This window comes from Talpa occidentalis, unplaced genomic scaffold (assembly GCF_014898055.3).
Source record: "Talpa occidentalis isolate TD23 unplaced genomic scaffold, MPIMG_talOcc4v2.1 talOcc4.7, whole genome shotgun sequence".
In the NCBI taxonomy this organism is placed as follows: Eukaryota; Metazoa; Chordata; class Mammalia; order Eulipotyphla; family Talpidae; genus Talpa; species Talpa occidentalis.
In genome coordinates this window covers 122,494,114-122,504,774 of record NW_023605083.1, presented here as the reverse complement: position 1 = coordinate 122,504,774, position 10,661 = coordinate 122,494,114, and the positions used below count along the sequence as shown (strand labels likewise).

Sequence of the window (10,661 nt, the reverse complement as noted above, 5' to 3'; positions counted from 1 at the left end):
AAGTGGTTATGTTTGCTCTGCAGGCCGGATTTTTCCCCAGTGACCCTGGCTCCGCCCACTGCTTACTCTGCTTTCCCTATGGTCATTCTTGGCTACCTCGCCATCTCCTGCTGGGCTTCTCAGCTCTTCCATCCTCTCTGGAACTGGTTCCTTGCCTTCAATTCCATGCTTAAAGACTCAGAGCGAGTTCTGCTTCCCCGGTGGGGCCCTGTCTGATACAGAACACTCCCCTCTCGTCACTTTCATCCCCGGAGGAGGTCCTCAGCTGTCAGTGCTTGTTCAAGGTCTGCCCATTCCCTGGATTGGAAGCTCCCTAAGGGCAGGGACTTCTCTGAGGTTCCATGCTGCCTCCCCAGGGCCTGACACTGCAGGTGCTCAGAGCATCACAGATGAGCCCAAGTGAGGTCATCTGAGTAGGAGGCAACTAATAGCTGTCCCTGGAGAGAAAGGGTGGTGGGCAGTGTCAGGGGATATACAGGAGATGAAGCAGACACCGGGAGTGTCGAGAAGTCTGGGAGTGGAAAGGGCAAAGATGGTTGAGCCAACCGTGTGGGGGGAAAGCCAGCACAGGGAGGTCTTGTGTTTTGTTGTGGTTATTGTTGTTAATATGTCTGGTCTTAGGTTGGGGAGACTTGATCATGTTTGGAAGCTGAGAGGAAGAAGCTAAAGGGGTGGAACTGAAAAGCAGGAGAGGCTGGGATGTTGAGAGTAGAACAGATGACCTAAGTGATCTCTTTGGCAGCTTAAACCCACTAGAGGATGGAATGAGGGGAGACTGCAGGCAGGAGTGAGTTAGGAGGGGATAACCAATCAGGAAGTGAGAAGAATTTGAGTCAAGTCTCAATGCAGTGTTCCCCAAGTTGGTTCCAAAGTCACCGGGAGTCTCAAAAAGGACCTGTGTCCAGAACCTGCCCTTGGTAAGGCCATTTTGCACAAAGACCCCCTGCCCACCAGAGAGCTCCATCCTCTGTAGAGATCGGCACCTATTTTCTGGACCCACACCAAGACATCTCCTCTTCCTCCTCTTCCCTAATAACTCTGTGCTGTGCCATGCCCCTCCTGTCTCCTCAAGGGGCTCAGTATTGGTGGGGGAAGCAGAGTTTAGAACCAGCCTGAAATGGTGTGCTGATAGTTATTTAACAAGCTTGACAGTGGGCAGCTCTGACTTACATTGCGTGTCAGTTTCCTTGGTGTCAATACTCCCATCATGCCCAGCATGAGGTCAATGATCGCAGAGAAGGGCGCTAGCTCTATCACACAACTGCCTGCATCACACTCCCTCTCCTATCTCCACCGCCCCTCCAAAAGCCTCTGGGCTGAGTGGCAGTGAGAAGCAAGTCCTAGCTGGGGGCCGGTGACTGTACTAGAGCTGCAGCTTCTGACAGGACCCACGGAGAAAGTAAAGTTGGCTCTCTTCCAGGAATGTCCACCAGCCAGTCACCAGTCATCTCTATCTCAGCCTCACATCTGAGTTCTCAAGTGTAACTTCAGGGTCACAAAGGAATTTGGGGGTTGAGATCCACAGACAACAGATGATTCACTAGACAAAGTTGGATGCCATGAACTGTGCTGACTAAAGCAATAAAAACCAGAATACCATTTCCTTTCATTCAAAGCAAATAGGAAAGGAAAATGATCCAAAAATAGCATCCTCTCACTGCTGCACAAAATTCACCCGTTCTTCATCACTCTTCTGCAGAACTGACACCCAAAATGTTTTTGCAGAGTGCTGCATGCAGGAGGGCAGGGGCTCTGGGGTCATACCTGGTTTGAATCCCAGGTCTTCTCTTAGAACAAAGTGCCCTTGGCTAAATGACTTCTCTCTGAGCCACCCCTCAGTTGGCTCATCTGTGTAATGGGATAATAATAATCATTCCTATTCTGTGGGATTACACTGCAAGGGTTCTCAATGCATATGACAGCCCCCTCCCCACCACAACAAAGAATTATCCAACCCAATTGCCCATGGCTCTGTTGAGAAATTCTGGGATGGTCAGTGAGGTTATACACACAAAACACACAGGTGTCTAGTTTATTTTCTGTAAGCTCTCAAAATCTCTTTGGAAAAGCACAGACCTACTCTTTGATGTCCACACTTGAACCGTTAAGGTGGGATATAGAAATGCTTGGGAGCTGAGAACCTGGGATATGGAAATGCTTGGGTGCTCTAGTTGTGAGTCACACTGTAAATGTCGACTTATTTTATTTAAAGCAGAAGTGTGGCTGCACAAGTGACTCAGGGCTAAAAGCCTTCCCAGGTTGCTGTGACTTAGCTGGCTGGGCCAAGAGGAAGTAATTTTGCCCTGAAGCCCTCCTCCGGAAGGTGAAGCATTTCAAGGCTCAGACCCCACTGTGCTCACAGAGAGGGCATTGTGTTCACACCTCACCCCACACACTGTAGGGCTGGAAAAGTGTGAGAAAATTAGCTAAAAACGTCTAGGCCCCTATACCTTCCTCACTAATCTTAAGTGGTTTGTTCCTCCCCTGCAACCTAGTGTGAAATTCTTCCGGGAGAGTCACAGCTTTGGGTCAACACAGGTAACTCTCTCCCATGAATACACAATAGTGTTAGTGGATAGACTTAAAGATATCATCTTGTAGAGAGAGCCAGGTCCTGAGAACCAGGACCAGGGTAATGTCAAGAGAAGCTGGGTAAATTATGTGGGCACTGGGTGTGCTGAAGAAGGAAATGGTGAAAGAGGCAGAAGGCGAAGACAAGCCAGGGAGCGCCTGCAGACTCTGGGCTTGTGCCCACATCTTTCCTGAGAAGTGGTGTGCCCAGAGGCAAACAGGTGGTAGGAGAAGCAAGAAGTGTATTCAAGCTTACTGATACTGACCTGTAACCCAACAGCTAGCCAAGCCCCGCCTCTGCATGAGTCACTGAACGAAAAGCCCTGGGGTGGAAGGAGCTTTAGGGGGTACTTCTCTTTTGCCCACTATCTCCCATGCCAGCCAGTGGCAGCACCAGTTTATGTGCCAATCCTTGTCCAGTTCCAAAGCTCAGGCTTTATCAGGGCAGGGGCCATAATGTCAAATGCTTCAGGGGCCAGACAGATGACATAAGGTTAAACTGTCAGGTATAAGACAACAGGGGGCTGTGAAGACCTGCCAGCTCTGCTGTAGGGTATTCAGATTCAAATTTATAAAACCATTGGGTCAGCCAAACAAAACAGATCTACAACCTAAGTGAGTGAGTGAGGCCCTTGAGTGTTGAGTTGGAGACAACTCCCCCTCACCCCTAGTAAATGGAGTTCCCTATGCCTCCAAAATAGAGATGTCTGTAGGGTGTAATTTTCCAGAAATAGGATTTGGGCTACCAAGCACCCTCTGAAAAGTTGTTCTGAGCAGAAGGAGGCCGGGCCTTTGTTCAAGGCAACCTTGGAGGAGGCTTGCCGACCCCCTCCACTAGCACAAGTTACCACACCTGCCAGATGGTGGTGGGGTCCCCCAAAAGGGGCATATCTTTTATCTTGCAAACTTTAAAAGATGTTTGGGTTTTTTTCCCTTGATTACAAATAAAATTTAAGCTCACTGTGGAAACACAAATAAGCAAAATACAAATAAGCAAAATTAGAAAACATATCCATCCCTCCCCTGAACACCCCTTCAAAAACAAGCACTGCTGACACCATGGTGCACGCGGAGACCCAGGGTGCTCTGTCGCACAGGGAAAGCTGTCTTCTTTCTGGCTCTGCAACCTGTAAACCCAGCAAGGAGATGTTTGCGCGGCTCTCACACCACCTTGCTTCTCGGGGGCTGCAGCCATGAGCAACCTCTCATCAGACCTTGATTTCAACACTCAGGCTAGATCCCCGTAGCCCCTTGGCTCCCCAAGTTTCTGGAGGGCAGGCACTAGAAGCTGCCTTACTCGTCCTCGGGGACTCTGCCGCGCTGGGCACTCGGCAAGGGGTTATAAGAGGGTTTCTAACTGCTCTCCTCGTCTCCCCGCTCATCCCCGCGCCTGTCTCCGCAGCAAAGGCCTGGAGTGGGGAGGAAGCAGACGCAGACCCAGGAGGGAGAGCGCCCTGCCGTCGCCAAGGTAACCGAGGTCCGAGGCTAAGGGCCCACGCATGCGCACACTCGCCCTTCCTTCCCGTAACCCCAACAAGCACGCAACCCGTAAAAAGACGGCCAGAAGCCCAGTGCGCATGTGCGGTTACATCAGCGCCCGTGCCGCCTCCGCCTTCGGTCACGGAGTCCGCCCAGCAATCTCTTCTCTATAAACATTGCCCGGAAATAGTGCCCATTTCTGGAAACCGGGCCTCGTTAGCCAATCGCGGCTGGAGGCGGGACGCCGCGGCGCGCCGCCTCATTGGTCAGCCCGGAGGGGGCGGGGCCCAGGGTCGAGGGGCGGCCAAGGCACGGAGGCGCGAAGCGAGACAAAGTTGCAGCCGCGGGGGGAGGCGTGGCCCCGGGGGCGGCGGGCGGCCGGCGAGGGGCGGGCCCGGGGCGGGGCGGGGCGGGGCGGGGCGGGGTGGGGCGGGCCCGGGGGCGGGGCGGGGCCGAGGCCGAGGCGGGGCGACCGTGAGTCCCGAGAGCCGCGGTCGGCCACCGGCAGCGGGAGATCGAGGGCGAGGGGAGCGCCGCACTCGCTTCTTGGGGAGATCGGCGCTCGGCCGGTAGGTGACGGGGCGCACCCCGGGGCCCGGAACAGGTCGCTGAGGGGGCGGCGAGGCGGGATCGCCCCTCAGCCCGGCGTGGGGCTGCGGCCTGGCGGGCGCCCGGGAATGGCGGGGGTCGGCGGCGGGGCTGGTCGGACCCGCTCGCGCGCGGGCCCGGGCCCGGGGGGCTGGCGGCGGGGACGCCCCCGCGTGCGCGGCCGGGGCCGCCGTCGCGTGCTGTTTTCGCCCCGCACCCCTGCAGGCCACACGCGCGCCCGGAGCGCGCGCAAGGGCTCCTGCTTCCCCTTCCCCAGTACCCCATTCCGCTGCGCTCAGCCGCTCCTCCGCCCGGCCTGCCCCGCCTCCCCCGCTCCCCGAGTGCCCCCAGGAGGCGGGCGCGCCCGGGGCGCAAGGTGCCTCTGCACAAGCGCGCCCCGTCCCTTCGCCCTCCCATCTGTCCTGACAGGGGAACCTTTTAGCCTTCCCTGGGAAGTTTTGGGGTCACGCTCCCCGACATGGAGAGAAGGAGCCTGCCCTCGACACCCAGCGGGCAGAGCTGGCCATTCACAGCATCCTCCTGCTTCCCCTGCCATTCTGTCCCCTGTCATTCCCCTGTCATTCTGTCCCTCCACTCAGGACAATATCTGCCGGCTTAGATATGCCTCCCACCTTGGAAGCCCATGGTGGCTCCGGCATCCCGCAGCCACCGGGCACCGAGCAGAAAGAACGCTTGGACAGGACAGAGTCCCACCTGCCCAGGAGCCTCCTTGGCGATGGGTAACTGCAGGAAAAGTTTTCTTTCCTAATTGAGGTTTAAATGTTGCTCTCAGTCCTAAAGGGTGGGCTGGGGAATGTGTGGGGAAGGGAGGAAAGGTACAGAAATCTGTGATCTAGAGACGAGATTATTTGTGTTTAATGGAGACCATGAACATCAGTGACTCGGTGAAAGACTTTAAAAGCAAGTGAAATTAAATGGTGAAATGGTGAAAGGGAGGGCTTAGTACAGAATAACAGCCTCAAGTTTATTCCAGGAAAAATGTTGAAAACCCCTTGACTGCAAACAGTCTTTCTGAAAGATTAGAGGGAGATAGTATCTTAACATTAGTGATGTGTTTTTTACTTGGTATCTTCATACCTGTAACCTTTTTCCTTCACATGTCGGTGTGGTAAGATAGATCGTACTTTCCAGTTTTATAGCTGAAGCACCTGCGGCGTGGGGGTTGGTGGGGAGTCTTCATGCTAGGATTCAGGGTGGGGAATTTTCTTCATGCGTCTTACTCTGGACCACACTCTGCGACTTAGATGCTGGAAGGAGGGGAAAGTATTTGGTGTGGCATTTGCACTCCTAATGAAAGAGGACAAGTGTTTGTCTCGCTTAGGATGTGTTTGGATGTACCCAGGATGCTTCTGAAAGTCATGTCAAAATCAGTTCCTTTGGTGCAGTGATATCAGACCTCAGAGCTCTTCAGACACCTTCAGGGCATCCTCATTTATTTTGAAGGATGTGGTGAACTTCTCAAAGATTTCAAAATAAAAGGAATAATCTTGGACTTGAATGTTAGCAGTAAGTAGCCAGGTGTGTGTTCCAGCACTCTTGTGAAATCAGACCGCTGTGAGCAGTCTGTTATCCTTTAGATCATCTTCTGACTATTTTCAGGTTACAAGGAGCCGTTCTGAAGGGGTTTTTTTGCCCCTGGTATTGTCTGTTAGGGTTTGTGGGAGCGGCACCGCAGACAGAGACCCTGCCAACTGAGCCTTCGTCTATTAAACAAAAAAATGTCTGGTTGGCTGTTTCGCCTCAACAGATGGAGGTTTGGTTCCTCATTTTAGTTCTCCTGCTGAACACTGACTCCTTTGTGATCTGCTTGGAGTGTTTGTAAATCATTTAATGGTGAGAGGTAGCCTTGCCCTGATTGGCTGTCCAGCTCTAGGCAACTGTTGTGATTTTTTTGGTCCATGATAACCGTTTGTCCCTGGCCGGGGTGTGATGAGAGATCTGTAGAGATGTGAACAAGGTAAAAGCTTCATCCAGGGTTGTTTTCTCTGATTTGGCACCCTCTTGAAAGTGTCCTGCCACTTTGACCTGTGGAGTCATTTTTCATTTCCTATTTTTTTTCCTGTCTCAGTGGACAGGCCCAACAGGCCTGCGCGCCTCGCCTCCATGAAAATCTGACAGATTCACATTGGTGGGCTTGACCGGAGTTCTTTCTGGGAGGCTAGTTGAGAATTCTGAAAACCTAATTCAGTCCTAAATCAAAAGTATAAGTGAGTTCACCACATAGAGCAGCATGCCGCCACCAAGGGCTTCCATCATCGCAAGGCTGCACTTTTTTTTTTTTTTCCTGGCAAAAGGTTAAAATGCAACTAAAATTCTGCTTTCGTGATTAATAAGTCACTACCGCAGTTGTGTCTGATGCTTCCTGTTTGCCCCATTTTAGTATTTCAGTTAAACTGGAAATATCTGAGCCCTGGGGGCACTTTTGATGATACCAGGGTGAAATTGGCGGGAAGGGGGAAAATTCCATGTCAGTGGATTTGAGCCGCGGGAGGGATAAGCCAGCCCTCTGGGCTGTGCACACTGAGGGCCCCAGGAAGGGAAAGGAGTGGGGGGAGCACCTTCCAGGGGCCGGGCGAGCATGTATGAGGCACGTGCAAAGACTTTGCGTGTCCTTGGTGTTGCTGACTGAAATGTTGAAACCAGATTTGAAATAGAAGGCCAAACATGGGGCAGATTGTGTGGTAGAACATTTCAGTTGGGGTGAGTGATTCTTTGAAGCATGTTGGCTGTGGAGGTCTTTAGTTCTGAGTTTGTCTAGACCCTGAGTAACAATGCAGAGTAAAGTCCTTTTACCAGAGTGGCCTGTGAGCCCTGCTTTGCATCTAGTTTAAAAGATCCTCTTTCCTTCTTGCTGTTTTGCCTCCTTTAACCCCATCCTCCTGAGCGATCCCTTGAAATTGCATTGAGTGATGGCACTTTATAGCCTTATTATGGTTTCTTTTGTATTTTCTCACAATATTCATTAAAGACAGGAAAAGATCAGGAAAGTAAAACTGTTAAGGAGAAATAAAGTGGACGAGATTACTCGGGGAATCAGTGTTATGCCCAGAATCTAAACCCACGTTCCTTGACATCCAGCCCACGGCTTGTTCTAACCTACTCATGAAAGGATAAGTTGGGTCTTTTTTTCCAAAACATGTCGATTTTGAGTGTAACTAAACCAGGGTAGCTGCTTTATCTATTCATGTTAATTATTAATTCATTCGAATAAGTGTTATGAACAATGAATGATTGGTATTGATTACTCATAATTCTTCCTAAAGAGTTGAAAGATGACTTGACTTGCATAGCCTCTGGATGCAAGCCTCTGGTCAGTCTGCTCATCCCCATCATACAGAAGATGCAGAAATTAAGGCAGACTGGGCGAGTGACTTGCCCAACACAGTAGAGCAAGGCCATGGAGGGGCTTTGATTGCCAAGGCAGACAGCCCTGGATCAGGTCCACGTCTGCCACTGTCTACCTTGTGATGTGTAAATGGGATCAGAAATTTCATGGGGTTCTTTTGAGTAGAAAGTGAGAGACTGCAGGTAAAGGGCTGAGCTCTGCCTGGCACAGAATAAGCCACAGAGCAGATGTGGCTGCAAATGTCGTCATCGGGTTGTCCATGCTGATGCCGGTGCTGGTGACAGCAGTTGTGCTATATTGCCAGTGACCACGCTGACCAGACCTGTCTTCTGTAAGATGCTGTTAGGAAGGGCCAGACTGCCTGCTAGGGCAGAGTCATTGTCTTAGTGGGCCGCCCAGTAAGGGCATTTCCTACTGTCTGGAGGTTTGAAGCGGCACATTTGCCTTCTCTTACACTAAATACTGCTCTCCCCACACTCGTGAGCCTAAAAGGCCCAGGCTTCGCCCAGAGGGTCAGAGTTGGCAACCCTAAGCTATGGGCACCCTTGGCCCTCCTGGACTCTGAGCCAGGCCCTTCTAGGCTCCCTCTTGCCTCCCATGAGTCAGCTGGGTCCCATCCTTAACCCTGATGGTGAAAAAAAAGGAAAATACTGTGTAGCATGTAGGTCAACAAGGACTTGTTCTTTTGGGGGGCCTAGGAGGGGAAGTCTGGTTCTGTGGGGTGAGCTTCTCTCTACCACGTGCCCTCCCTCTTCTGCATATGTCTCTGTCAGCCCCTCGCCAGCACAAGGCCACGGCGGGGGGGCCCAGCGGCAGTCAGGAACGCGCAGGTTTCCCTTTAAATCACACAAGAAAAAAAAGCAGTTTCATATTAGATTTTAAATTCTTGTTTTCCCCTTCTTCATACAAAACAATAATACAGGCTCCCACCAGGCTGACGTTCCCTTTAAATAACATTCTGTTTTCTCTTGGGGAAGCTGTCCTAATGGCCAAAGAGTCATTTCTAAAGTGAACCTAGTTTTTAGAAAAAATAGATCACCGGATGTCAAGCCTCATGTTCAGATGAAAATGAAACCAGCAGGCCCGGAGTGGCAGCTCCACACTTGACTTTAGGCTGGAGGTGAGAGCAGTGCGTCTGGACCCGGCTCAGTAACCACTTGGCCCCACAGACTGCATTTGATAGGTGCCTTAGTCATTTTCCAGGCAGCTTTGCTTAGGTGAGCAGGGCACTTTCTCTGGAAGGTGAGTCACCATGCAGGGGTGTAGGTGACAGGACATTTATTCCCCAGCTCAGTCGCAGAGGAAATCTTGAGACCTTATGGAGAAGCCTTCTGCCAAGGCCTCTCTCGTTTCATTTCGGCCCAAGGCCTTGGGAGGCAGGGCTGAGGAAGCGGATGAGAAGCTGACAAGAGATGGAGCCCCGGGTGAGGAGGGTCTCGTATGAACAGGCACAGCGCCCAGATCAGCAGTGTCCCGGGCTCCAGAGTCCAGCCGCCTTGAGGTGGAAAATGGCCCGTTTCCAGTGACAGTCAGCAAAGAAGCAGAGGGGAGCTCTGACCCGCGGAGCTGGGAAATCCCTTGGCAAAGAGCAGAGAGCTCCAGGCTGTACTTTGGTGTGCACGACCTTATGGGGAAGCTTTTCTCGCCGCCTTCCCTCTCACCACCTGAGTTGGAGGCTGTGAAGACTCCAGGGATGGGAAGGCTACATTAAACCCAGATTTCCGAAAACTCTGGAATCCGAGCCTGCCACCACCTCCCATCACCCACCCTTCGAGGGCCAGTGTTGGGGCTTAAAACAAAGCGGCCGAGGGCCGGTCCTGCCGGCCTGGTTGCTACGGCTTCTGCTGACCCTGTCACCACTGAAGCCGTGAGCAGGTGTCCGTCAAGGCAAGTTTGTTCAGACCCCGCTCTCAACCAGGGCTGTGGGCCAGGGACGCGGAAGCATTGTTCAGGATCGCCCGCAAGGTGGGCTTCACCCTTTTGAAGCTGCAGGGGGAGAACTGGTACTACCTCGTAATACCAGCGACTAGTGACTAGTTACCCAGCGCCTGCCCACACCCCGTTAATCCAGCCCAGACTGCAGTCGCTTCCGGCAGGCACGGCGCAGGGACCTCAGACCTTCACCATTCTGTTGAGAACGAACCCCTAGAGTTATAGACTGGAAATATTCACTGCCATTTGCGCATACCCCTTATTTTAAAAAAGAGAAAATGGGCTTCAGAAAAGCCGAGCGAATTGTCCGAGGCCACATGGCTAAAGTAAGGTCCAGACTCTTTTCACTGAGCTGTGCTGCCTCAGAACAAAGAAACTGCTCCTGGAACAGGTACTGTGTTTTTCAATTCACACCCCAACCCCGGCACCCTCTTCAATTTACACCCCAACCCCGGCACCCTCAGCCTTCCTGTGGAAGGGTGAAGCTAGCCCAGCAGCTGCTCTGGGGCCGAGAGAAAGAATACGGAAAACTAGCTGACACTGTCTTGTACTACGAGGTTCATGTAACCCAAAGGAGATCAAGGTTGATAAGACAGTTTGGGCAGGCTTACCTGGGAGTCTCGAAGGTCACCTGTACCTTTAGGGCACTTTCCTACCTCACCAAGCATTATCTCACCCAGAGTGGGCGTTCAGTGACGACTCACGATTGACTGTGAGGGTACCG

At 52.3% G+C, this 10,661-nt stretch overlaps 1 protein-coding gene across 1 annotated transcript in view; it reads left to right on the top strand.

Annotated features, from left to right (window-relative positions):
- The first annotated feature begins 4,545 nt into the window (after nucleotides 1-4,545).
- MAP3K14 (mitogen-activated protein kinase kinase kinase 14) overlaps nucleotides 4,546-10,661 on the top strand; it is a 39,622-nt gene continuing 33,506 nt past the window's right edge. Inside the window, exon 1 of the mRNA XM_037491611.2 lies at nucleotides 4,546-4,619. The gene's annotated coding sequence lies outside the window, so the exon portion shown is untranslated. The remainder of the gene's footprint in view (nucleotides 4,620-10,661) is intronic.